Source organism: Mastomys coucha, unplaced genomic scaffold (genome assembly GCF_008632895.1).
Source record: "Mastomys coucha isolate ucsf_1 unplaced genomic scaffold, UCSF_Mcou_1 pScaffold20, whole genome shotgun sequence".
Classification (NCBI taxonomy): domain Eukaryota; kingdom Metazoa; phylum Chordata; class Mammalia; order Rodentia; family Muridae; genus Mastomys; species Mastomys coucha.
This window is the reverse complement of record NW_022196903.1, coordinates 93,057,575-93,081,959: the sequence shown is the minus strand read 5'-3', so window position 1 is coordinate 93,081,959 and position 24,385 is coordinate 93,057,575. Positions and strand designations below refer to the sequence as shown.

The 24,385-nt window shown below is 44.9% G+C and overlaps 1 protein-coding gene across 9 annotated transcripts in view; it reads left to right on the top strand.

The window, feature by feature from the left end:
* The window catches only part of Foxp1 (forkhead box P1), a 600,509-nt gene that overhangs the window by 210,794 nt on the left and 365,330 nt on the right, over positions 1-24,385 (top strand). For 8 of the 9 annotated variants that reach the window (XM_031382737.1, XM_031382735.1, XM_031382736.1 and 5 more), the window contains one exon: positions 6,336-6,430. The gene's annotated coding sequence lies outside the window, so the exon portion shown is untranslated. Of the gene's footprint in view, positions 1-6,335; positions 6,431-11,326; positions 11,448-24,385 lie in introns of those variants that run through there. The other variant, XM_031382731.1, reaches the window with a different exon arrangement.

Below are 24,385 nucleotides of genomic sequence, written 5' to 3'. Positions count from 1 at the left end.
GAGATTGATGGAATCCATGTGCCAAACTGGCACATACTTTTCAGCCATACTGTATCTTCTATCTCCAATCTTCCTCCTCTTCTTCTTTTAATAATTATTTTTTTAAAGGCAGGGTTTCTTTATGTAGCCCTGATTGGTCTAGAACTCATAAAGATCCTCCTGCCTCTACCTCCAGAATATAAAGGCATGAACTCCCAATTCATTCTTCAGATTAGAATAAAATATAGTTATATGCCTTCAATATATTAACAGTATGGATATAGAAAATGATTACTTCACAAGGGCCTCAGTAGATACTTGGTTTGCTCTGAATTGGTCTTTTAAGAATCACCTAGACCATGTCAAACCCTCCACCTTATTTCCAGCTTCTCCTGCCCTGTGTACCAGGTCCTGACCATCTCTGCCTTCGCAGCCGGAAGACTTCCCTTCCTGGTGTAGTGGAAGTGATATTTGAATTAGGGAGATGCCGTTGGGTGGCTTTTTTCTTTTTGTTTTTTGTTTTTCTTAAAGCAATAACTTGAATGTTAGTATCAGGATTATGTATGTTCTCTCTAAGTTTGTCTGTGGAATGCAGGGCGTACTCAGCTGGGCTCACAGCTCGAGCAGCTGTGTGGGGCAGGCGCTTGCATTGCACTCCGAGAAGCTCTATATTTTCATCCACACAAAAGGAAGCACATTTGCTTACCGGCTGATGTAAAGATTAGGTGAGGTAAGGCATGCCTGGTACGTGTTAAGAATATGGTGGCTGTTGGTTCTTTTTCCCTCCCTGTTCTTAGTTTGGCCAGAGGAGCCATTAACAGCCACTTAGAGGCTCTCACCTGGTTGTGTGTTGGCATTTGGTAGTGCTTTCCTGTAGCCCGTGCAGTAGTCTTGCCAGCAAGAAGACACGCGGACACACTAGGTTCCTTCTGCAGCAACGTTTTGTTGTCTCCATCCATAGGGGAAAAGGGTCGAGCCCAAAATCCGCACTGCTTATATACACCACAGTGTGGGCGTATCTGCCCACAGCGTGGCGTGTCTGCTCATGATTGGCTGTTCGCTCATTACCCTACGTAACAGCCCGGGATGGGCCATGACATGGCGTCCTTTTCACTCCATGCACATGCGCAAACAGTTGTCCACTAGGAGTTAACAGCGGAAGTAGGTGCCATTCCACCATGGCGAATGCCTCTCCAGCTTCACAGCTCCCCACACTTTCCCATACGTAGAGTTGTCCAGAGATTGAAGGTGAAGCCCAGGAGATAGTGCACCTGTGTTACATAAAATCCTACGCCTGTGTGTGTGTGTGTGTGTGTGTGTGTGTGTGTGTGTGTGTGTGTGGTGGTGTGAGGGTAACAAGTGCAAGGCTCTGGGGTTAGTGCTCACCAGTGAGAGTAGAGATGAAAATTTAGGGCCTGGCAGGGAAGGAGGGCAGACAAAAAATGTTAGAGCTGGTAGGACTGTCTGTGTAGCATATGGAAGACTTATAGTTTAGAGCTCACCAGGGAAGAGAGAAGAGAGAGGGAAGAAAGGAAGGAGGGAGATAGAGAGAAGGAGAGAGGGGAATGAGGAAGAGGGAACCTAACAGATGAAGAGTAAAAGGGAAGGAAGGGAGAGAGGGGAGGGAAATGAAGTGAATGAATGGATGGATAGATGGATGCATGGATGGATGGACATGAATCATACAAGTACATTCAGAGAGAGAGTACAGCACCAGCCTTACTATCATCAGAACTTGGAATAAAGAAATAAGAAGAGGGAGCAGGCACTACTGAGAGTGGTCATAGATATCGCTGGATCCAAGAGGTTTCACTCAGTGCATTCTACTTCTTAGGTACCCTTAGGTTGACACTGGTTCTGAGGGTAGAGTCACTGGCCAAGGCTCTGCTCTTTGGGTCCCTTTGGCTCTGGGTTTAAGGCATCCTGTAATACTACTCCCTTTAGGTGATAGAAAGTCGCACTGGGTGTCTGGACCCTCAGTCATGGATGAGAGGGGGACTTAGGCATGGTGAAGAGCTATCAGAGTCAGAAGGTAGAACATCCTACCTTGGTATGTTTAGTCAGGACTTGGTGGCAGGGACCCTCATCGCTGCAAGGGAATAGGATATCCAGCCCAGCTCTCTGCTTAGAAAGAAGGAGAACTGGATTTGACAAGCGCCTAGCCACTCATGGTTATAGACTGACAATGTTTTACCAGGTCATGGTGGGGCAATAACTACTTACTGGAAATACACAGTGTGGAGATGCTGACCCGCTGTGAACCTGCCTGCTATAGTTGCTCACGGAAATAGCAGCCTTGGAGACAGTCAGGCTGCTCCGAACAGTGGACCTAGATGCTTGTTGAAATGTGCTTACGAACCAGCCCGCCGTCTAAATCTGCTCTCCACATGTTGTGTACTGTTGAGGCATTGTGATCCTTCTAAAAGTGTGAATCTATCTTGGGCGAGGATTCCAAGTGTATGGACTCAGGCATTGCTGCATGTAATGACACTCTCATTCCCAAAGTGATCTATGTGGGCCCAGACTTGTTTTGCTATTTTATAAAAATCCAAAGTCATAGGCGGTGTTCCGTAGAATTCTTTATCCTGAGTGGCAGACAGCGTTTGTTGAAATATTTCTCTAATTTGAATTGCACATTCTATGATGAACCACTTTGGGAGCAGTCTCCGTTTTATCCTCCCTTTAATAGATGTAGGCTTACCTTTTTAAAAAGTTATTCATTTTAAATTATTATATGAATATTTCAGGATTATAATCATCATAAAATGAAAGAAAATTTGTCAGACCAAAATAGAAATTTAATTTAAGATAGAAATTGATTATAAGGTTTAGTTAGGACTAGAAACGTGCATAAAAGGGTATTTTTAAAATCCTCCAGCTATACAGTTTTGTTATCATTTTAGAAAAAAATCACAGATGTGTTATTGATGTTCTTGGTGATCATGTTTGAGTCAGTTTAATTAAAGGCCATACTTTTGCAAGGTTGAAAAAGCATAGTAAATCTCGGTGACTTCCATGGAGAAGTGAACATAAAAATCCGTACTCAGAACACTCAGGTCACTGTCACCAAGAAAACAGCAAATTTGGGGAAAGACAAGTCCCGATACACTAGCCCAGCAATACCCCGAAGGATCCCAGGCCTATCAGAGATACTTACACATCCAGGTCCGTTGCTCCTCTATACACAGCAGTCTAGACACGGAACCTGCCTAGATACATACCAGTGGACAAAGACAATGTAGTATATAGGCACAATGGAGTTCTAGTTTTCTGTTAAAAAAAAAATAAGAAATCATGCCATTTGTAGGAAAAGGATCTGAGCTGGGTGTTATCCTGTTAAGTGAAAGAAGCCAGACTCAGGACCTCAAGTTTTCTCATTTGCAGAATTTAAGTTTAAGCAAACAGAGGGGAGGGGAAGAGCAAAGGGGGGGGCTGTTTAAGTGACCAGTGGGATGGGCAGGGAGTGTAGTTAGTGAATGTGAGCAAAGTACATGTATGTGTGAAAGTGTCATCTAAACTCCATTATTTCCACATATTACATGATACCCTAGTTCAAAGATGTCTAAGATTGCATCAGGTGGAGGCACTCCTGACTGGCACTCGTGACTGTGTTGAAGTTCCAGCCACCATGGCCAAAAGCTGATCCATAGGCACGTGTGTGATTATAATGTCCCCTTCTCTTTCCTTTGTATCCGTGGCACTTCCTTCCACCTGTCATCATGTCCTGGGTGACATGTGAAGCAGAAAACAAGTTGACCAGGTTTGTTTTCTAGTCAGCTCTTGCTTGCTTTTCTCTGGTGGCCCTTTTGTTTCCATGGGGCTCAAATTTACTATTCATGAGACCCATTTTAATCAATGACCGTATCAGACAAATGGAAGCTAAGCGCTGGTTAGTATGGTGGAAATAAACATGGGCTCTCATTAATGGCACTGTCTGAATAATGAGGTGAGCGTCGTGTCCTGAGCCACACTGAGAGCAGGCAGGCTCCTCACTGGAACGACAGGCTGACAGCTACGTCTAGGAGTACAGTCATTAGTGGGCCCCGCCATCAATGTCACAGTACTGTGTCAAATTAGTTAGTGTCCCCTTAGCGGAGAAGCTGGACCTACAAATTATCCTCCCACATCTCCGGAAGCCGTGTTTGTGAAACCCACGATCAAGTGTGAGCAAATTATTAACACGGCTCATAAATTAACTAGTTTACAGGCTTATAACATTTTACAAGTCGATAATAAAGGGCCCCAAAGTTCCCCAATGGCTCTGCCCTGGTGTGAGGACCGAGATCGGCGGACTTTCCCTCGAGGCATGTGAACCTGGTTGTTGGAAGAGGCACAGCTCTTAGGGTCTTGATGTCAATGTTGGGTGGTATTCACCAGGAATGCCTGCAAGTGTACTACCACGGAGGACAACGTAATGAACGTCATTATCTCATTATACTGATGAGTGGATGACAGTGGTCCTTTCTCTCGGTGGCAGTCTTTCCTTTGGAGATTACATCTGAATGATCACTGCTCACCCCAATGGGCATTTTAAAAAAATATTTTTGATGCATTCTTATGCTCAGTTTGAGAAGAATAATGACCACATACCTTACCTTACAAGAACTGGGATTTGTGTGTGTGTGTGTGTGTGTGTGTGTGTGTGTGTGTGTGTGTGTGTGTGGTGGCAGCGTGGGGGTGTGGGTAGGTGTACAGACACGTTCATGTGACCACCATTGTACACGTGTGTGAGGAGGTCAACGTCTTCATGTGCTTTCCCAGTTATTTTCTAAGATGGATCTCTCACTAACCAGGAGTTCACTGATTGGGCTCTGCTGGTTGGCTGGCTGCACAGCTGCACAGACCCCTCCCACCTCTCTAGCACTGGGATTACACGTATATCCTACTGAACTTATTTTTTCCTTAATGCTTTCCTGGCAAGCACTGGGCTGCCTGGTTCATCTCCTAAGCCCTAGAACAAGGATGCTCATGCTTGTGTGGCTTGAACAGTGTATGAGTTACCTGCCTCTGTTGCTTAGTTAGACAGCCTGGTAGAGTCTTCCCGAGGTTATCTGAATCTAAAAGAGATACCCAGGACGTCATCTCTGAACTCTCCTTTGTGTTTTTTCTTGGCAGACAACCCGCATGGTTTTCCGAGACTTGTTTTCAGACTTTCAAACCATAAAACTCCACACATCTTTTCAGTTCTACCTCCTCAGTTAGATTAATCTAGAAAATGGGTACAGTCATCATATGTTGCTTGAACATACTGTGGGAAGGGAAGAACACATGTATACCCTTGAAGCACTTGAAGCACTCACACTAGACTCTGATTCTGCTTCGTTTTGTTCTCCTCGAGCATTCGTTCCTTATGTAGGCTCCACAGCCGTGGAGCCAGCACGGTCACCTCAAGGTTTCGTGGGAGCCTTTGACAGGCAGCTCTTCTGACATATTCAGCAAGCGCTCAAAGGGGAATTGAACCCACTTGATAAATAGTATACTCACAACTTAGCTAGATCACATACAACTTAGCTGAAGCCCCTAGCTTCAGCACACATACCTGCCCCCCATGACAAGTCTGTGACCTGGCCTCTCCTGGCATGTGGAATGCAGGTGGTAAACTGACAAATGAGACAATGTGTCTGGCTCACAAGCAGCAGCTCACCTGCTTTTTCAGGGCACCTGTGTCAGGAGGGTGTGCGTTTCCTCCTGGCCTCTTCTACAGAATATCTGAGGCCAGATTAATGGACTCAAACCTGAAGCGAAATCTTCATTTTGCTTGAATGTGTCTTCTTGCTTGTACTTCCCAGGACCTGTGAGCATTATAATTTAGATTGTGTCCTAAGAATGTGGCTGGAGAGATAGCTCTGTCTGCACAGTGCTTGTCGTATGAGATGAGGCCATGCATTCACATCCCTAATACATACATGAAACAGTACCATGTGTCCTTCAACCCAGAGCTGATGAGATAGAGACAGTTGGATGCCTGGGGCTTTCGATTTAATTAGTCTATCCAAATGGGTAAGCACCCTGTTCAGTGAGAGACTCCCATCCCCAAAATAGTGTGCAGACCTGATTGAGGAAGTTCTCTCACTCTGACCTCTAACCTCCATATATGTGCACACATGTATATGTATGTGTATAAGTATACACACACACACCAAAAGAACTAATGAATACATAAGGGAACCAGATTACCTCAGGGAATATCTCTGCTCTTGAGAGCCACAGTTCTGCTTGGTTTATAACATTTTCATCTTTCTGATTATAGCAGAGAAGGGGGAAATCGGGGCTAAGTTCCCGTGTGAAGAGAGCAGCTCTGTGAAGCAGCCAAAGTCCCTTACTTACCCTAACCCTTCTCTCCTTCTTGCCTCCAGGCTCCTTCTGTGTGCTGCAGTCTTGTGGCGTTCTGCAGGCCCCCTGCCAGTGACCCCAGGCTTTTTATGGCTGTGAGACTCATTAAAAGCTCAGGGTAAGTGATCAATGTCTATGTCACCAAGGAGTACAAACAAAACTATGGCCCACTTGCTCTAAGATCATGCAAGAGTCCCAAAGTTGGCAGGCACAGGTATGCTGCCATTTTCTGTGACACTTGTAGGATACTTGTATATATAGATCCCTTCAGGGTTGGAGATGACAGCTCAGTGGTTAAAGTACTTGCCTTGCCAGCATGAAGGCCTGAGAACAATAAAATCCAGGCATTTGCTTATCATCGCAGCCCTGAGGAGTCAGACAGGTGAATGCTAAGGCTTTCTCCAGCCAGCCCGACCCACGTAGTGAGTTCTAGGTCTTCAGTTAAAGACCCTGCCTCAGAAAACAAGGTAAATGGCCCCTGAGAAATGACATGCTTGGTCTCCACACATATCCACACACGTGCATGTATGCCTGTACAACACGAACATGTATGGTATGTACACACATTCCAACTCCAGACATAATAAACGAAAAGGAATCCATCCCAGTTGTGCCTGGTTGTGGGCCGTAGTTGCAGAAAGATGTCCACATGCAGAGATGGCTCACATTTTTTCAAAGGGGCCAGAGAGTGACTCTTGTCATCTCCTGGCCACAGTGTCTTATGCAGTTAAGCACCTCTGCTGTTGGTTCACAGAATTAGCCATAGGTACTCGAAGAAGGAAATGGATGGCATCACTCTATCTCCATGAACACTCTGTACCCAAATAGTCATTGAGCTATTTTGACCTAGGGTTTGCTCCTCCATCCTCTCATGCATCAAGGTTGGGGTACCATCCCTGACCTTGACAGCTTATGGGGTACTAGTCACTCTGACCTTGAGCAAACTGAATGTGGAAGAAATGAAGATTTGAAATACGTGTTCTTCCAACCTGGCAGAGGAACTGCTCAGGGGAAACCTGGTCAGCAGGCAGCGTGTGAAAGGCTCCTTCCATGTGAGGAAAGAAAGCTCTCCCCTCTCTCTGGCTTCCCAGTCATCTTCATTGTCATTAGCCAACTAACTCAGGGTGGTGGAGTGTTCTTTTATTTTGTGAGTCATATGGTCTCTGAGCTCCAACTGGGTTACACTTGATGGACATGCTGTTGAAATGTCTCTTTAGTATCAAATATGGATGAAGGGATCCACAGGTAGATTATGGCAGGCTAAAGATCAAATGCCAATGAAGAGCGATTAAATTTCCTTTAATCATCAGAATCTGAAAGGCTTTAAGATCTTCCACCTTTAATATAGGCCTTAATAAATAATAATACTTTGAATGTCTGCAGTATGTTTGCATTTCACAAGTCTTGCATGTCAAAACATATAGACAGGCTCAGCAAATATGTTTCTCCCGACCAGTAGTGCTAATTAAGAAGCGAGGTCAGGGCTAAGCAAACAGCTTTGAGAATAGAAAGTGGGAAATAATAAACCCAGTTTGTGGGTTTTCTGGGGGGTTTGCCATCATAGAAAATGACGGTGCAATCTGAATGGGTGTTTCTGTTTCGCTGTATTGTTTGCAAATGGTTGTGTCCTAACAGCCACTCCTGTAGACTGGTGGATCCTGTATCCGGGAGAGTAGTTTGTGCCTTCCACCTTCCTACTGTGCCTGCTCAGGACTCGCAGTGCTTTCTTGGGTGGCTGCTGGATTGTTCCTAAATCCTGCAGGGAAGAGACAGGGAATCAGGAAATGAGAGTAGCCCTTCCAGAAGGGGCCGGCTTTGCACAGCCTCTCTGAAGCCTCACTCGTGACTTCTGTTCCCCCGTTCTCTGGATTCCTGAGAAATGCAGCCTTCGCTGTAGGAAATGTGGTGTTCCAGAGGAACTGTGCGGCAGAGATGCACAGTTGGCGAGCTGCACGTGTGGTTACTCCCACCAAGTTCTGTGGCGGACTTCTGTTGCCCTGGGTCTTGTTTCAGTCAGCCTGATTCTTAGCAGAGACACACATCTCTGCAAACACACGAGCCTCTCCATATTTCTTATGGTGCCATGCCAAATTCTAGTATTGTGAGGAATTTTTTTTTTTTCATGTAGAGAAGTATAAACCAAACTTCAAAGTCCCGAATATACAGAAGAGTGTCCCTTTACCATGTGTCTGTAGTTTTGGTCCAGGTTAGGTGTCAACATGGTAGCCCAATGTCATGGCCAATTCGTACCTAGTGGTGCTGTCCCAGTGTCTGTGAGTGACAGAGCCACAGGCGCTGCTTTTTCCTGTGTTATGTAGACTTGATGTGACAGCCCATCTCCCTTCATTCCTTCTCATTGGCTGTGGTGCATGTCAGGTGATCGCTTCTTACTTTCAGGTGACAAGTGACTTACCCCATCCACATTTCCTGCTTCAGACTGGCTTGCTGTTCTTTCTGTGGCACAGTGAACAGGATGAAGCTTGCCTGGGAACTATGGAACACTCTCCTTGTCTCCCAGCCTGTGTGAGAATTCAGGAGCTACAGCATACCTGCTGTGGTGACAGGCTTGCTGCCAGACCTGCTGTGGACACAGGACATCAATGTCACCACACTTGAGTATGCTGACATTAGATTGGCTTAAACTCAGGTCTTATTTTTCTAAGTCATTAGCTCAGCTTCTCTTAGTAGACCAGACAGATCACTTAACAGCCTAAGATCCTAACTGTCTCATCTGAAAAGTGGGTATGAGTCTGGTAGTTAGTGGAGAATCAGCAGGATGATTCAGGAAAAGAGATCAGTACAGATTTTGGTCCTGAGCCGAGGCCATCACTGTGCTAAGCACTTCCCATGAGAATGTTGGAACCTGCCATCCTCTGTCCGGTACTTGTTGCTTGGTTTCTTTTAAATACACCTTCGTCATTGGGAGGTGGCCCTGATGGCTGCATCCAAGGACCTCTGCAGTCATGAACCCCTGTGTATAACTCCACAGGCAGAACAGAAAGCTTCATGTCACAGGCAGTTGACACATCTTAAAGATGAGCTGTTCTTTCCTTCCAAGCTGAGGGCCCAGCATTGCCTATGGCACATTGTTCTTGTCTTCTGTGCCTCAGTTTCCGTATGTGAGGTGAGGGTAGAGGTATTCGTGGTTGTTGATACTGTACTGAGGTGGTTCGAGCCCAGTGCTCTGTGCCCACAGCCTGGAATACAGCTGTCAACTAGAAAGGCCAGCAAGGGCTTCTGGAAGATGCTGTGAGAGATGTTATCTTTAGCTTTCTTTTTTTTTTTTCTTCATTTTGGAGTTTTGTTTATTCTTTACTCCCCTCTCTCTCTCCCTCTCCCTTTCTCCCTCTCTCCTTCTCTCCCTCCCTTTTCCTCTCCCTCTCCGTCTCCCTCTCTTTCTCCTTCTTGTCTTTTCCCCTCTCTCTCTCCCTCTCTCCCCCGCCCTCGGTAGTGTGTGTGTGTGTGTGTGTGTGTGTGTGTGTGTGTGTGTGTATGTACCATGTAGCTCAAGCTGGCTTTATAGTGGATATCCTCTAGCCCCAGTCTCCACAGTGCTGGAATCACAAACATACACCCTAACCCCCGCACTACTCTTCATTTTGAAGGTAACAACGACAGTCAAGAGACTTGATTCCTGGTGGTGTTTGCATGTTCATTCATGTTTCATGCATTAGATGAACTGTAAAATAGAAAGCAAGAAGGAATGGGCTGAAGAAATTCTTGTAGGGTAAGAACACTTGATTCAACCATGAGGACAGATCTGAGTTCAGGTTCCAGAAGGCATGTAACATGCTAGGCATGGCCTCATTTGTCTGCTTCCCTAGTGCTGGGGCTTGCTAGTCAGTGAGTTCTGCCCCTAACATGACAAGATCCAAGTTTATCAAGGAAGTCTGTCTTAAGGGGGTAAGGCAGAGAATTAAAGAGGAGGTTACTCATTGCCAATCTCTTGCCTCCATGTGTGTGCATGGAGAGTTGCATCTCTGTCCCCTAATTCACACACACAAATACATCACAAACATACAGACAACACACCGTGGAAGTGGGGGTAATCTGTTTTCTCTTGGATATCTGTGTCTTGTCTCAGCCCATACAAGGTCCTCATGTCCAACACAGCAGCAGCACATCATTGGAGCCCAAGTCATTTCTCCAGAACTTTGGAAAAGGGGTGTGCAAAGCACTGAATCTCACTTCTGGCCATTTCCCTGGGGATCCATTTTCCCAGTGTTAGTCAGAGCTGGTTTGATCTGCCTGGCAGAAGAAGACACCTTGCAGTTGTAGAAACCCTTCTATGCTGTTAAATGCACAATTGACCTGTCAGCCCAAGACTTCAGGTTCTTATCTTTTGATGGAAAACTTACATTTGCATAGCTGGAAAGAGTTAGCTATAAATATCCATCCCTGTTAGCACTTTTTACCTGATTTCAGGGGGTGATAAGTTGCTATATTACTCCCTTATGCCTGTGGTTGCCATGTGTTCTTCAATGTGGGCTTGTTACCTAAAAGCCAAGGGGTAGAGAACCTTTCCCCACATCACGTAATGTCTGGTGGTGAGTATATATTATCTCACACTCATTGACAGGAGCCTTGGATTAGGTAGGGCATATAAGAAAGCAAGGTTGTGTTTGTTAATTTCTAGTTAATACCCTCTCAACATATAAAGTAAAAGAACACCGTTAACCCTTGAGGGGCTGGGAAATGGCTCAGCTGGTAGGGTGCTTTCTGAACAAGCATGAAGAGATGAAGTGGGATTTCCAGCACCCATGTTCATAAAAGCCAGGCACAATGTAATCCCAGCAGTGGGGAGACAGAGACAGGAGACTGTATTCTGACCAGTCTACCCAAATCAGAGGGTTCCCCCTTCACTGAGAGACCCTGCCTCCAAAAATAAGGGAGAGAGAAATTGAGGAAGTTAATTTCAGGCCTTTGCATATGTGTTTACCCACAGTGTGCCCACAGATACACGAATGTTTTGGCCCCTCCATCTCTTCCTGTTTCTTTTTCATATCCTCTAACCTCACACCTGTGTGTGTCACATAAAACAAAAACAAAACAAATGGAAATATAGTGTGGTGGAAGGCCTGTCATCCTTTTGAGGAAAGAAAAGGAGAAAATCCAGTGAGTGTCACTCAGGCAAGGTAAGTACACCAAGTAGGGAAAACTTTCATTTGGCTGTTAACAGGCTTTCGGGCTAACACCCTGCTTTTGAGCTCTCTAAAAATACCTAACACCCCTGCTTTCAGATAGCATTTGAGAACATAAAATAATAATTCATGGAAGGGGAATTGGATTATACACTGGGAGTTGGGGTGAGTTTTGTTTGCACAGGAAATGGGCCAGCCTGGACTCACCTCCTCTGCCCTCTCCAAGGCCCCAGGAGTGTCAGTCAGCAAGACGGCCTGGGGGCACTGACAAGTGTTTGCTTGAGGGTTTGCTAGTTTGGCTGTCTTTTGTGAGGACTGCCTGGTACTGTGGGCCCTGCGTGCTAGGAATCTCTGGCTGAGAGTTGCTGGGGCCAGAGTTCTCGATACCAGCTTGTAGAGCACACGCTCTGCCTGGTTCATCTGGTGCAGAGAGCTGAGACCTACCTCATCCTTGTCCTTTGTCTCCAGTAGTTGATTATGTGACAACATCTCTTCTCCAACACAGGCTGGCTTCCTGAATGTGGCCGTTGCTTGGGAACTCTCCTCACAGAAATCATGCTGGGTGCCTTGGGGTTTATATAGGTAGATAGGACTGGAGGGTCTGGTCCTGTGTCCCATCATCATATCTCCCGACAACGTAGTTCATGTTTCTCCGTTATAGTGCATTGAAAGATGGATGCTGAATTCCTTCTCCTTTCCCCCCTCCCCCGTATCCTAGTCGATCTCTTTACCCCTGCCCCATCTCTGTTACTATTACTGTTGCTATCTCTTTCTCCATCTACCTCTCTGTTTATTCAGATGGAGCCCTTGAGTTTTTCTAAACTCTAAGAAAAACCTAATTGTCAGGAACTTCGCCCCAACACTTAAAAGAAACATTCTACCTTTTGAAGCCTGCCCCATTGTCACTCTCTTTCTGAGAATTAGCTGTGTGCCAGACACGACTCTAAGAATTTGACATTCATTCACTCGGGGCAGACCCCAGGCTTCTAAAAGTCCACTTTAAAGATGAGGAGACCAAGGCACATTGAAGTGTGCCTAGAGTTCTCTGCCCACAAGGGCAGTTACAGGGATTTGAACCCATGTTCCTTGTGGTCACTGGTTTGTAACCTCTGCTCACCTGGTTTTGCCGGCATCCCTCTTTTCTCCTAGCATTGATTTGCAGGTGTTCAGCTTCAGCACGTGCACAGCTGTTGCTCTGAACTGCAACAGAGCCTGTGACCCCTGAGAGCTTCCTCTGTCCATGCCTTTCAAATCTTTGTTTATTGCTAATACAGGACCTATGGGGACTGAAAATATGTCCTGGTTTAATTAGGAACAAGCACATCCTTTTGTCTCAAGTGGATATGCGTGTGTCAACATTGACACCCCCCCCCATCTTTTGAGTTGTTTTGCTGTGGTACAGTATTCTAATTAACCTCACCTGTAACCCTCATTTTACGTCGGGTTAGCCTCTGACCAGCCAACGATTGATTTGTTCCGCTCAATCACCTGTGTGAAAAAGTAGGGTTAGCCAGAGTGCCCTGCCCAGAGCACTGCTCCTCTACCTGGGGCCTTTTTTGTAGTAGGCTCGGGCAGCAGATCCTCCTTATTCATGCAAGCACTCACTAGGGAAGATTTTTTATTGACTACCATAAAGATGTAGCCACTTAGAGTTAATCTCAGCTACCTTTAGAAAGCCTATAGTTACATGGTCAGTAGAATTGTAGATTCACTAGCTGTGTGTCCTGGATAGTATTAGTAATATAGGAGTCTGGAAGATGCATAAAGCCAGTAGCCAGGGATCACAGATGAGCTGCTCTCACTGAAAAGGTTTTAATTGTCTATATTTCCATATTGTCTCAGAGCAACATGTATGTGTGTGATATATGTGCATATGAATGCACATATGTATGTGTACGTTGATGTACATGCGATTGAGATGTGGCTGTCTTGTGGTTGTCCGTCCCATTCACTGATACAGGGTCTGCCACTGAATCCCCACCAGGCCGCTGATGTAGCCCGCCTGGCTAGCAGGACATTATCTTTGCCTTCCAAGCATTGGATTGGCCAGGGGTTAGGGCTGGGGTGGTACCTTGGCCCACCTGGCATTTACATGGATTCTGGCCTGGACAACAAACACTTCAGCTCCTAACAACATCATAGTGCATGAACCACTTCTAACACATTTCAGCCTTCAAATCCTAAGCGTCTCAGTTGTCAAGTCACTTTGGCTGTGATTGGCCAGCTTAGGCACAGGCCAAATGGGCTTGTAATTTTAAAAAGTCAGACTGTAGCATGAGCTTCAGGAACACCTGGGTCAAGGGGTTCAGGGGGTCCTAGGTCTCCATCCCAGTCTTGTGGCCGTGATCAGTTCCGCGTTACATTTATTCCCAGGGTGCCCCCTCATTACATCATGTCGCCCTTCCATTTGTATGAGTACTCTTGTCATGGCATGTCTGTGGAAGTCAGAGGACAACAGAGTTGCCTCTACCTCTTCAGAGATCGAGCTTGAATTAAGCTATTCTGCCAGCACAAGAAGTCTCTTCTAAGGCCTCATCAGTGATAGGCAATTTGACTTTTACTGTTGTTGTGATTTGGGCAGGGGGAGTGGCAAATACACGTGGAGGTCAAAGGCCAACCTTGAGTGGCATAGCTTATGCACCCTCCACTCTTTGAGCCATGATCTCTCATTGGAACCTCACCAGGCAGGCTAGCTGGAGGCATAGCTCCTGATACCTGCCTGTCTCTCTGCCTTTACCTTCCTTGGGATTTCAAGTATGTATCAACACACTTTTCCCATGGGTGCTAGGAATCAAACTCAGATCTTCATGCTTGCAAGGCAGGCACTTTACTGATGGAGGGACCCTCATCTGTGTCCTCAACTCTCCATGATTGGTCTTTTGTATATCTGAAATGCTGGGCTGCCCTTCAGCAGAGCAGCAGGTAGTGTTTGACCTGTGTAAAACAGTGGAGGAGGGGTGCTGTTTTAGAAGGCAGGGCATAATCGCAGGAGGTAGACTACATCTGTATATGTCAGGTAGCTTAGCTAACCTGTGATGACCTGTCTGTCATCTCTGAGATGTTTCTTGTGACCTTGTCTGCATAGTCTTTGGACATCTCAAGTGATTTTCTTACGTTGATAATGGGCCATATCTCAGAAATATAATCAGTTCTCTCTACTTCAGAGGTTGGAATCCTCTCACCGCTGCCTACCTCCTCCTCTGGACTTCCACCCAGGGTATCCATCTAATATCTGCCATAGGTGTCTCAATGCAAGCCATTTGATTTCCTAATTCCACTGCTAGGTCAGAAGAAAGGGTTTTGGTGGGCTGTATCTGTGAAGAGGAGGTTGTTTGGAAGCTTTGTGGAAGGAAGAGATGTGGTAGGATCTAGGAAGAAAGCTCGAGTCATCTACCCCAGGGGAATACCCATGTTGGTAGAGTCTCTAGGATTAAGCCTGAAGCACACTTGGGCTTGCAGTTAATTTCCCAGAAAAGCTGACTTAACATGCTTGTTAATATGCGTGTCTTTTTTTTATAAACAATCGACTTATGTTTATTTTGTGTGTGTGTGTGTGTGTATGTGTGTTTGCCTGCATGTGTATGTGTGCATTATATGCATGTCTGTTTCCTGAGGAGGCCGGAAGAGGGTGTCAGATTCTCTGAGACTGGAGTTATAGGTGGCTCTGAGCTACCTGTTGTGGGTGCTGGGACCTGAACTGGCATCCTTTGCAGGATCAGCAAGATCTTTAACTTCTGAGCTATTTCTCTAGTCCCAAAAATACACACATCTTTTAAGTCTTACTAATTATATATATGATGCAAATGAGAAGCTGATTTTGAAGGACAGTACGGACATCAATGGCATGGATTCTGCTTCATCAGTTTACCAAGAACAATAGTAAGTGGGGAGTAAGTCTGCACGGGTACATTTTGGTGAATTAAACTGTAACATTCTTAGTATCACTTCCCTAAGAATTTCAAATAATGAGTGATGTTTATGCAACAAGCATCCTTGGATGAAAACAAAATCTTCTGGTCTGAGTTTCCTCATTTGGTACCTGATGAGAACCTTCCCAGATGTTCAGGTTGCTACAAGCCAGAGCATTTGGTGGTGGTGGTGGTGCTGCTGCTGCTGCTGGTGGCTGTCTGTTTATTTTGATGTTTTGAGACGGGTTCTCACTGTGATGCTCACACTGGGCTACAACTCTGAACCCTCTTGCCTCAGATTCTAGAGTGCTAGGATTACAGATGTGCACCAGCACACCATACCCAGAGTAGAATAGCAACACACCTTTAGCCACAGGGAAAGCCTGTGTGTTTACTACTCATTTCTATTATAGGGCATCAATGATTTTAAACAGGTTGTCACAGGCTTAAAAAAGTAATTCAGTTATATTTCTGTTTAACTATTGATTTAAAACATCTTTTTCTGTATGCCCTGGATAGATTTTATTTTTTGTTTGCACATGTTCCTTACATTATAAAAATTAAACCTATTAAAGATGGTGGGATTTAGCAAAGACCTCTTAACTCTGCATGCTTTTTATCTCTTTCCTGAATTAATAATTTTATGTCCCCCATTTCTTTTCCTTGGCCCAAGATCCATCCCTCTATTTGGATCTGTGCAAATGACTTGATTAATTAGGCAGTCTGTTAATTCTGATTACCGAGTTATAACAGATCAGTGTCCAAGCATCACTGTGTAATTCAGATTAAAATGCTCTTCATATTATCAAAACAAAATTTAAATGAACAGATAATCACATTGAAATGTGTTCTATTAAAACAATGCATCTCCCAAGGGAAACGAAATTTAAAGTGTAAAAAATGACTTCTTCCTCCCACGTAATCACTATTTTTTTATTGTGACACCTGTCAGATTGTCTTTCCCGAGGAACATCCTTAAAAGGATGAGATTTTTTTCCTAGGTCTGGAAATTACAGCCAAAGGAGGCCAAGTGTGATCCAAGCGTTATGGGTGCATTGTGCTTTCGCTTCGGAGTAATTTAGTGCCGTTGCACATGCTTATATGCTCGTTCTGACCACGTTGGCCTCTGATATTGGAGTCACTCGTGGACATGAACTTTGGTGGTGTGTGGGGGAGGAGGCAGTTTCAATAAGCCCGCTAGAGCTGAAGGCATTGATGGTTATTAAAGACCACTAGGCCACGTGTTCCTTCTCCCACTAGGCCACGTGTTCCTTCTCCCACTTTGCTAATGGCTTATTGCTAAGAACAATCCGGCATCACTCAGGTGTTCCCCTCCCCCCTTCCTTTCCCCTTCTGCCTCCTCTGGGTCCTTTCTTGGTGCATAACAGTGCCTTAGAAAATGAGCAGGTAAGGCTGTCAGGAAAGCTCCTCGATGGGTAATAGCATTTGCTACGCAAGCGTGAGGACCAGAGTTCAAATCTCCAGTAAAGCCATGTGAAAATGTTGGGCATGGACGCATTCACCTTGGACCCCCAGACTGAGGTGACGGGGTTTACAGAATACCTGGAGCAAGCTGGACTAGCCAGCTTTAGCAAAAGAAAGATGAGTTCATTGAAAGACTGTATCTCAAGAGAATGGGGCAGGGGTGTTGGAGATCATTGATATTAGAGATCAGGACTCTCCTGCATGTATGTACACATGCCCTCCACACACATGCATACACTCACAAGTTTAAGAAACTGAGCGCATAAGTCAACACAAGAATAAGTTTCCTTGTCCCTTGAATCCAGCAGTTCCTGTTTCGAAATTGTCAGCTTCCAGTAACATCTACAGTGAACATCAGCTTGTCTCTGCCCCGCCGTGCATGCCCCGACCCTTGTGCACTCAGGCACACAAGCAACACATGATTTGTTTACCTGCACTTATATCGCTTGGCATCTCAGAAGTGTGCAGACTGGTGGGTGGAAAAGTTTAAATACCAGCAGACTCCCTGTCCCAGCTTCCTCAGCCACATCTGGAGCTGCACAGCTGGAGTAAGCGGAGATGATGAATTTAATATGTATCCATTCATGAGTTTACTGAGCTCTAGCTTTTTATGAATGACTATATTCAGTTTCTATGGAAAATGGAGAATTGAGTAGTGAAAATGTTCTGTCTGTGTGTAAGAGTTTGAGAGAGAATTTGGGAATAGGGAGAGAGAACAGACTGTGTATGGAGTCAGAGGTCAGCGTGAGGTGTTTCTTCAAAAATCACCCACCTTGGTTTGTTTGTTTGTTGTTTGTTGTTTTTGTTTTTATTTTGAGACAGTCTCTCAGTAGACCATTTCTTGTCAACTACTCTTGGTAGGCTGGCCTGTGGGCTCTAGGTCTCTGCCTTTCTCCATCTCACTGGGCTGGGATTACATGTACACCATGTCCAGCTTTTGTGTGTGTTTAAACATGGGTCCTGAGGTCATCCCGAGCCTCGTATTTGCACAGCAGCCCCTTCACCAACTGAGCCATCTCCAGCTGATATTCTTCTTCGTGTTTACTGAACTTAGGATGCTGCAAATTACTCTCAATACCCCACCCATAGCCAGAGGCAGTAAGCCTTAGCTCTTGGGTATCCTCCTGTAGTAGCATCCAGCACTGCCTTTCATTGATCTAGAAGACTGTATGGAAGGCAGTTGCAGAAGGGTGTTCACCTCAGACTGGCATTTAGTTTTCTTTAGGGGGAACCTTAGATGTTAGTCACCCCTCATGTCAGAGGGCTGGTTACTGCTCAGAGTGGAAGCAAGGCTCTCTGGCTCTCATTCCGCAGCCTGAATGACAGCATGATACTTGAGTTTCCTGCTAGCTTCTCTCTCTTCTAAAGAAGGAACCAAATAAGGGATTTTTTTTTTTTAAAGAAGCCAAAACCATTCTTGATTAAATTCAGTTTCTAGTCATTTTCGAAGAGACATTTTGACACAGAGATGTTATCTGGGACATTTATAGGTCAGGTTTTCAATCAGAACTTTACTTTGTGTCATTCTATTTAACTATTTTTTCTCACATTCAAGTTATCCCAGACTCTCTATTAAATATCCATATCCCTGTATGCTTGACTTTGTTTTTTGCTTTGCCTTTCATTTTCTTGTTAGTAGCCCAGGTTAGCTTTGAACCTTTGACCCTCCTGTGTTAGCCAATAGAGTGCTTGGATTACAGGCATGAACTCTTCTGAATCCTTATTCTTAATTTTTAGTTGTAGGTGTATATGTATGTATCTGTGCATGCATACTGTGCATTCAGGTATACGTCGTATGTGTGCATGCAGGTGTGTGCTCGTGTGTACAGGTATGAATACATGTATATTCATATGTGTGAACATGTGCGTGCAGGTGTATATACCTGTGTATTCATGTGGAGTTCATAGGTTGTCCTCCTCCATAGATCTTCATTATATTTTTTTTAATTAATGAGACAAAAAAGAAACTGTGTCTGTGCATTTGTGTATGCGAGTGCACAGGACCGTGGCACACATGTAAAGGTTAGCTGACTACTTTGAGTGTGGTCCTCTCACTGTCTACGAGATAGGGTCTTTCTTGTTTACCGTTGTGTATGTCTGGCTCACTGGCCTGTGAGCTTCCAGCCATTCTCCAGTCCCTGCCTCCGTATGCCTGCAGTGACATGCAGAGATTAGGGTTGTGTGTGCTGGGCATGTTGCTTTTATGTTGGTCCTAAGGATCTGGACTCAGTCAGTTTTGGGTGTCAAGCACTTTCCCAGTGGGCCATTTCCCTGCCATACCTTATTTTTTTTTCCACAGGGTCTTTTACTAAACCCATAGCTTACAGATTCAGCTATATAGCTGGCTAATGAGCTCCAAGGATCCCCTTATAGATATGTGTTACCACACTAAGATTTTTACAAGGTGATCTCAACTCAGGTTCTCAGACTTTCAGGAAAAATAGTTTACCATCTCCACAGTCCTAATTTAGCATTTTTCATATGCAACATTGGTTTTCCACATCAAAGTCTTAACAATAGGACAAGAGAACCACCTAAAAATAACTGCCTAAAGGATGAGATAAGAAGTCAGCTTGGATTTTAAGCATCCTTAGACACAGAGCCCTCCCTACCTCAGTGGTCCCTAAAAAGTCTCAAAGGCGACATGAAGAGACTCTCTGGATTAAGTGCCTCTTTAATGAGTAGGACAGTGGAGGGAAGCATGCGGGTTCCTTACAAGACTGGATACTGTTACTGTGGTGGCTTTATTAATTGGATTTATTCCTTCAAAATGATCCATGGATGAAAAGAACTGGCTCTTCTGTGGTCATGGTGAGCAGATGTTTACCGTAATTCTCTGCTCAGTGGAAAAAAAAAAAAAGGTCTCTTCGACCCAACACAAACAGCCACGTTGGCCTGGCTCCTTCAGAACCTTGGCATTTGGGTCTTACTTTATATATCACAGCTCCAGTTCTACAAGCTTCCAAGTGTGAGGCTTAGCTCACCAGCTTCCCCATCTGCAGGAGAGGGCTGCTCACAGAGGTCTATTATGTGAGGCCTTCATTCTCACACTGTTCTCGGCCTTGGCCCTTCCTCATTGAAACCAATATCCCATCTGCAGAACTCTGTTTTTTCCTGTCTCTTCCTGTGGACCCCCCTGCCTCCCTGGCCACCCCATGCCAGCTTTTGCCTAGGTTTGTGGCTATGCTTCAGGGTGATTTCAGTCACAGAAGTCGGCTCCTGGTTTGCTTTCTCGATGAGAGAGTCTGATTTGTTCTGGCACTCTGTGAAATAAAAGACATCTCCTTTCTTCACAGTTTGAGTCTGCAGACCTTTCTTTTTACACGTGGGTTTCCTTGGTTGCCTCACTTCTGCATTTTGCCAGTTCCGGCCTTTTTTTCTGAGCACTAAGTGATTGTGAACTGGTGGCGTCTCTGCCCACACCTGCCCCCTCATAGTTCTGCACACGGTGCCTCCTCCACACGGCCCTAGCTTTCTCTGTGTAAGACTGCTGCGTGCTTGTGGGCAGGGTGGACAGGAAACACAAGAGCAGAATTTTGCTTTTCTTGGGAAACTCCTCCCTTGGATTGGGGGACTCTGGGTGGCTCTTCTTATTTTGTTTCCAACGCCAAAATAAGCAGGGTTCTTGAATAAACACTGGCCTAGGAAAAAATAAGTACTTTTAACATTAAGGGGAACATATGATCATGTTGAGAGACACAGAACTACACAGGAGCTGGGGTTTCAGTAAGGCCCGTGGTATCTCCCTTTCAGTGCAGACCAAGTTTTGATTTATTTAATAAATAAGATATGTCCCCCTATCACCAAGTCTCTTCTTGTTGTAAATAAGTTTTGAGTTTATGAAATCAGGATATACTAGAAATTAACTGATGTATACAATATATTATGGAGTTTGCAGTTTTTCTCATTTTTCTATGGTTTAAGTTATATCTATATTACTATGACAAAAATATCTGATAGAAATAACTTAAGGAACAAGAAGTATTTGTTGGCTCACAGTCCAACATGCAGGGAAGGGATGGCACCCAGAACACCCTGGTACATACCTGGTACATGGCGATGCCAGCTTGTGGTAGTTGGTCATACAGCACCAGATGGCTGTCAGGATGCTGGGATGGAAGTAGGGCTGATAATATCCTTTGGTGGGCCACCCCCACTGACCTACCGCTACAGTACCACAAAATGGGGAGTGAGCCCTTAAACTCATGAGCCCAGTATAAGGAATGGGGACAGGGCTGAGCGTTTAAAGTCCTGAGCCAGGGGGAGTATTCTCCATCTGAGCCACTTGGTTTGAGGTGAGCGTTAGCCAGAAATGGGGGTTGCAGCTGTCCAAATAGGATTCCTATCTCATCTGATTAAGGCGGTGGCATCAAGGATGTGATAGCTACTCTAGATGTGTGCCTGATTACTGGACATAGTATTTGTCCTTTCCTCTGACCAGAAAATGCCTGTTGGTGAAACAGAATAGACACTTGAGTATTTCAGATGGTTTGAGGGTGGTGGGTCTTGAAAACTCTGTTAATTTGCAAAATATGGGATAAAATATAGGATAAGGAATAGAGAACAAGGTTCTTTAAGGGTTACCATTAATCCTATTACATTCAGAGCACAGGAGAAACTTGCCAGAGACTACCTTCTTCCTTTTTTTTTTTTTTTTTTTTGTCCCGAGACAGGGTTTCTCTGTGTAGCCTTGGCTGTCCTGGAACTCACTCTGTAGACCAGGCTGGCCTTGAACTCAGAAATACGCCTGCCTCTGTCTCCCAAGTGCTGGGATTAAAGGCATGCACCACCACTGCCCAGAGTCTACCTTCTGTGTAAGTGAAATGCCTGGCTCTTTAAAATGTAGTTGTTGTGAAAGGAAAAGCTGTGGAGCATTCTGGGTTTGGGTGTATGTCTACGGTGTCAAAGCCAGTGGGACTTAATGGGACTTGCAAGAGCAGTTAGCTTTGTTGTGTCTGCATTCATAGGCACAGTTCTGTACTTTCGTTTGTTTCACACATTCTCCATGTTGCTCTGTCTGCCCCTGAACTCGTGTCCTCCCAGCTCGGCCTCTCAAAGGCTGGGCTCATAGCCTGTGCTAAGATGGCCATAGCTTGTGTATCTGCATGTGCAGACTGGTATATCTGATGCCTACCTAAAAGTCATGAAAAACTCCAGCTCCTTAATAGCCTTCTTTACTTTGAGTTTGGACACAAGTTGATTTAGTAACTGATAGGGTAGGTCTGTTCAATTAATAAACAAACAAACCCAGGGCTTAAATACTCTGAGTAGGGGGGGAAGTTAACTGTAATGACACCTAGCTACATTCCCCCAAAGGTGCCATCTCCAACGGACAGCACTGTTCAGGAGTCAATCTGTGCACAAGAGCATGTGGGGGTGGTTGCAGTGTTCCCTCTTTTCAGTCCTTACAGTATGCTGTGCTGTGATTTTTTTTTTTTTTTACCCCATGCAGTTATTCAGACTCTTGGTGGCTGCAGATCCCATCCCTGTGTGGGAGCAAAGTAGGCAGGGCCACAGGGATGGATGTCTAGGCCACATTGAGAAATCCTTAGGAATATCGTTTAGTGATCATTCTGTGCCTATTTATCAAGTCCTTATGCCAGTAAGTAGCATTCTAACAGCATAGTCTCTAATGCTTCGGAGATAAGGCAGCCGCCCTCCCTGTGCGTGTTAGCACACTGAGGCTTGGAGAAGTTAGGTGTATTAAACTGCCTGGGGCTTTGCAAAAACTGAGCAAAGAATGTCTGTCCTCATTCAGTTAAAGGCTGTGCATCAGGACCAGTCACCAGGCTCCGGTGCTCTGTCCAGGTGTGTAATATGACTGCCTTGGGGGAAGCAGGGTCTGGAAAATGAGACTTAACTTTTTTCTCCTTCCTTCTTGTCTAGAATTATTTTAGAACTCAGAATTTTCAAGGTACACTTCATATTCAAATCAAAGCTTGTTTGTTCTTTAAAATTCTTTTTTATTAGATATTTTCTTTATTTACATGTAAATTTCTCCTTTTCCAGTTTCTCCTCCAACAAACAAACAAACAAACAAAAACAACAAGAACAAACCCCTGTTGCCTCCCTCCTCCCCATGCCCGCCACTCCACCCTCTCCCATGGCATTCCCCTACACTGGGGCACAGAACCTTCACAGGGCCAAGGTCCTCTCCTCCTATTGATGATCGAATTTGCAATCCTCTACTATACACGTGCTGTCAGAACAATCAGACCCACCATGTGCAGTCCTTGGTTGGTGGTTGAGACTCAGGGAGCTCTGAGGGTACTAGTTAGTTCATATTGTTGTTCGTCCTAAGGGGCTGCAAACCCCTCAGCTCCATAGATCCTTTCTCTCTGACTCCTTCAATGGGGACCGTGTATTCAGTTCAATGGATGGCTGTGAGCCTCTACATCTGTATTAGTCAGGTACTGTCAGAGCCTCTCAGGAGATAGCTATATTTAGGCTGGCTTGTCCTTCCTTCAGTCTCTGCTCCTTAGTTAATCTCTGCAACTCCTTCCATGGGTATTTGGTTCCCCTTTTTAAGAAGGAATGAAATGTCCACCTTTTGGTCTTCCTTCTTCTTGAGTTTCTTGTGGTTTGTGGGTTGTTCTTCCTGTATTCCAAACTTCTGGGCTAAGAACCACTTATCAGAGAGTGCATACCATGTCTGTTCTTTTGTGATTGTTACTTGTTTGTTTCTGCTGTGTAATCTTGGTTCCTTCTATACAGGCAGTGTGCATTATCTTCCTAGGGTTGGAGTTTTCAGTTTCTTGAACCACCCTGTGTAGACTCCCATGACTCCCTGTGGTCTCAGGAACTAAGGCTCTCCTTTCTGAGCACCTTTCTCCTCTCTACCTTTCTTCTCTCCCACAACCAGCTTCGCCCGCTCCTATCTTGGTAGAGGTGATGTTGGTTGTTATGTGTTTTGGGGGTCATTAATACATGCTTCAGGAGAAGATAGGTGTTCAGGAACCTTGGAGGAGTTTTCTAAGGATGGCACTTTTGATATCTTCATCCACATGTTAAATAGGGGAAAGACTGCAAGCCTCATAACAAGGTTACTATTATAAGTTCCAGAAATTACATTTGTAAGTCTAGCAGTTTCTATCCAAAGACCCTGCATTCAAACTGGGAGAGAAATACATTTAAAGGTGTGCCTTCTGCACGCTTGTGATCCTAACTTCTTAAGAAATCTTTGATCAGAAGTTTCCATTCTACCAGGAGTTCACATGGATGCGTAACCCCTGAGACAGTATCACTTCAAATTTGTGTCCTTACTGAGTAAATGTAGTTGCTGGAAATACTGTTGAGTTTTACTGTTGTCAGGTTAGAGATGAGACTCCAGGACACGTTGGTGGATTTGGTAACTGCCTAACTGCACATACGGCTTCACGGTGTCATCCTTTCTTGTGTCCATATGTACAGTGCCAGTGTCCCTCTGCCTGCAGCTGTCCTCCTGTCTTGTAAGCTCTGTACATTTTCTGTTTGGATAATCTCAAGGTATTTTCTAGTTCTCCTCCGCGATTCTCTTTGCAGTGTTTGGTAATCTGGCAG